General features: G+C 44.2%; 1 protein-coding gene across 4 annotated transcripts in view; it reads left to right on the top strand.

Moving 5' to 3' along the window:
* Window positions 1-1,760: 1,760 nt before the first annotated feature.
* Window positions 1,761-4,001, top strand: part of ZNF585B (zinc finger protein 585B) — a 32,722-nt gene continuing 30,481 nt past the window's right edge. The window contains exon 1 of one of the 4 annotated variants that reach the window (XM_011950649.1): window positions 1,761-1,906. The gene's annotated coding sequence lies outside the window, so the exon portion shown is untranslated. Of the gene's footprint in view, window positions 1,907-2,321; window positions 2,610-4,001 lie in introns of those variants that run through there. The other 3 variants (XM_011950648.1, XM_011950647.1, XM_011950650.1) reach the window with 3 other exon arrangements.

Below are 4,001 nucleotides of genomic sequence, written 5' to 3'. Positions count from 1 at the left end.
TTTATATGCACTAAAAAAAGAAAAGATAGGAAAAAAGAAGTATTGGAAACGTGAACCGGAAACAATACCTATAGTGGTAACCTGTGGTGATTGGGGTGGCGGGGGGAGTGAGACTTGATATGTCTTTTTATACAGTTGCATAGGGAAAACAAACTGGTTTTTAAAAATATACTCTCACAACACTCAATACTTCCAGAATGTTTCATTTCTAACACAAAATATGTGGAATTTTTCTGACACCCCTTCTCCAACCCTCCCTACCTGGGTGTCCTACAATTGAATTCAAGTCTGACACTAACCTGAATTAGCACAGACCTTACAGGTTAATTGCTCAGTCCCACAAGACTGCCCACCTCTTCAGATGCCAATGACAACTACTAAGTCACCTGATTACCAACAACTGTCCAGTTTGCCTGAAAATTAGAGGTTCTCATCATCCCCTTCTTGGATTTGATTCTACCAAACTTTTAAGGGAGAACAAATTCCAATATTTCTCAAACTAATCCAAAAAATTGAAGGGGAAGGAATTTTTCCAAACTGATTCTGTGAGGCCAGCACCACCCTCATACTAAAACCAGACAAGGACAAAAGAAAGAAAACTACAGGCCAAGATCTCTGATAAACACAGATGCAAAAATCCTCAACAAAATACTAGCAAACTAAATCTGATAGCATGTCAAAAAGATTATACATGATGATCAAGTGGGATTTATCCCAGGGAAGCAAAGATGGTTTAACATATGCAAATACATACAATACATCACATTAACAGAATGAAGGACAAAAATCATATGGTCATCTCAATAGAAACAGAAAAAGCATTTGACAAAATTCAACATCTCTTTGCAATTAAAAAAAAAAAAACAAAACTCCCTGGCCGGGCACGGTGGCTCACGCCTGTAATCCCAGCTCTTTGGAGTCTCACTCTGTCACCAGGCTGGAGTGCTGTGGCTCCATCTCAGCTCCCTGCAACCTCCACCTCCCGGGTTCAAGTGATTCTACTGCCTCAGCCTCCAAAGTAGCTGGGACTACAGGCATGTGCCACCACACCCAGCTAATTTTTGTATTTTCAGTAGAGACAGGGTTTCACCATGTTGGCTAGGATGGTCTCGATCTCCCCACTGAGGTGATCCACCTGCCTCGGCCTCCCAAAGCGTTGGGATTACAGGCGTGAACCAAGCCAAGACTATTATTATTTTTATTGTTGCTGCCTGCTATAGCCGTGCTTGAGGTAGCTAGGGTGGATGCTGATGGAGATTAAGGGGATTAAAATATCTATACATCCCAAAGCCTCCTACCAGCCACTTCAAAGGGGATGCTTAGACTTCTAATCTCTCTTCTATGTTATCTCCTAGGAGAGGATTGTACTAACCCAACTTCTAACCTATTTCCTAATGTGTTTTCAACTATTAAAAATTGTACCTCCCTTCCTGCAGGTTCCTTACTACCTATTGTGACATAACTCCCTCTTGCCTAGTGGTTTCACCCAGGAGTGAGCTTGGATCCCAGTCCACCCTTCTCCTAAGTGGTGTCTCCAAAAAATAGATTGTACGATCCTAATGCCTCCACTTATCTTCCTTATTTCTCTCAGGATCCTTGGCTTCCTTGTTCCCCCATGGTTTCTTCTAGTGAATCATTGTTTTCTGCAGTGTGCCCTAACCAAGGGGTAACTTAGCTATTATAAATATAACAGCCGGACGCAGTGGCTCACGCCTATAATCCCAGCACTTTGGGAGGCCGAGGTGGGTGGATCATTTGAGGTCAGGAGTTCGAGACCAGCCTGACCAACATGGTGAAACCGCGTCTCTACTACAAACACACAAAAAATTAGCTGGGTGTAGTGGCGCTTGCCTGTAATCCCAGCTACTCGGGAGGCGGAGGCAGGAGAATCGCTTGAACCTGGGAGGCAGAGGTTGCAGTGAGCCGAGATGGCGCCAGCGCACTCCAGCCTAGGCAAGACTCCGTATATACAAAAAACTAGCCGGGCGAGGTGGCGGGCGTCTGTAGTCCCAGCTACTTGGGAGACTGAGGCAGGAGAATGGCGTAAACTCGGGAGGCGGAGCTTGCAGTGAGCTGAGATCCGGCCACTGCACTCCAGCCCGGGCGACAGAGCAAGACTCCGTCTCAAAAAAAAAAAAAAAATTAAATAAATACATAAATAAATAAATCTCCAGATCCTATCTGCAGAAACTTTTTCTTCTTGGGTATAAGCGTGGCCAAACGATGGTAACAGTCTTGCATTCTACGTGAAAATCCTTGCCTTACTCTAGTCAACCCTGCAGGAGGCGGACTCCTCCACTGTACGGAATCGATACGCATCCAAGATGGCGGCCCACACGAATAAACACCATAAGGGCGCGGTTATATTCTCTGCCCGATAGCGCCGATTACGGAAACTGCACCATGTCTCTAAAGATGTGTCTGCGCCCTGTTGACTGTGGGCGGAAATTGCTTCCAAGTTAATTTGGAGCATGCGCAATATCAACAGTCCACAAGGGGAAGTGCCGGAAGTCGAACCGGAAGTGGAAGTGGTCCGCGAAGGCTATTTCGCCGCTGTCGTCAGGAGTATTTTCACGTTTTATTGCCAAGAGGTCTCTGTGATGATTTTGGTTGCTTGCGATTAGGAATTCTGTGAAGTCAGTAATAGAGGAGTTGTCTGTGGAATTAGTGATAGTGGTTTCGGGGCTCGGTGATGGGGGGTCTGTGACGTCTGTTGATGGTTGTCTGTGACAGGGATTTCTCGAGTAATTGATGAGGCTCTTTGGGATGAGTGATCGGGGTTTAGGAGTCAGTGATGGGAGTCTGTGGTCAGTGACTGAGAGCCTGTAGGGTCAGCTATGGTGATCGGTGAGGACTGTGATCAGCTTGCTTTCTGACCTGAGTTAAAAGTTCAGTTCTTTCAGTTTCAGCCTGTAATATAAAGATGAACAAGTTTTGATGTGTAGCAGTTTCCTATTGTTCACGTCTAAGTGTTTAAAATTTTTTTTCCAGTAATTGTTTTTCCTTGACCCATGAGCCATTTAGAAGTGCGCTTTATGTTTCAATTAGTGTCTGTGGGTGATGCTTCAGTTGAACAATTGCTTTATGGCCTAGTTCTTCCTCATTTTTCATAAATGTCACATCTATTACATGAAAACTGTAATATGTTCTCTAATTTGTATTGTTATAGATATTAATCTCATGTTGTATATATTATGTATCTCCTCACAGATTATTTTGTTAAGGAAGGTAAACTACTCACACTGGAAAAGTTATTTGTCCACTTGTCCTTTCTTTCTGTCAGTTTCTGCTTTATATATTTAAAACTATATTATTGGCACCAGTTGAGTGTATTGTTAATAACAGATATATGACTGGCCGGGCGTGGTGGCTCACGCCTGTAATCCCAGCACTTTGGGTGGCGAGGTGGGCAGATCACCTGAGGTCAGGAGTTCGAGACCACCCTGGCCAGCTTGGTAAAACCCCACCTCTACCAAAAATACAAAAATTAGCCCAGTGTGTGGTGGGCGCCTGTAATCCCAACTACTCGGGAGGCTGAGACAGGAGAATCATTTGAACCTGGGAGGCGGAGGTTGCAGTGAGCCAAGATCATGCCATTGCACTGTAGCTGGGGCAACAAGAGGGAAACTCCATCTCAAAAAAATAAAAATAATAGATATGACTAAATAGCTCAAAAGACATTATAGCAATTCAAGCCTTAACCAATAATTTATAAAAGAAATTTGCCTAAATGCTTTCCAACAGTGGATGTTGTTACTTTTTTTTTTTTTTTTTGAGACAGAGTCTTGCTCTGTCGCCCGGGCTGGAGTGCAATGCCGTGATCTCTGCTCACTGCAACCTCTGCCTCCTGGGTTCAAGCTATTCTCCTGTCTTAGCCTTGAGTAGCCTTGAGTAGCTGGGATTATAAGTGCTTGCCATCACGCCTGGCTAATTTTTGTATTTTTAGTAGAGACAGGGTTTCACCATGTTGGCCAGGCTAGTCTTGAACTCCTGGCCTCAAG

Source organism: Colobus angolensis, unplaced genomic scaffold (assembly GCF_000951035.1).
Source record: "Colobus angolensis palliatus isolate OR3802 unplaced genomic scaffold, Cang.pa_1.0 Scaffold31, whole genome shotgun sequence".
Classification (NCBI taxonomy): domain Eukaryota; kingdom Metazoa; phylum Chordata; class Mammalia; order Primates; family Cercopithecidae; genus Colobus; species Colobus angolensis.
Note: the sequence above shows the minus strand (reverse complement) of the source record. Positions and strands in the feature narration are given on the sequence as shown.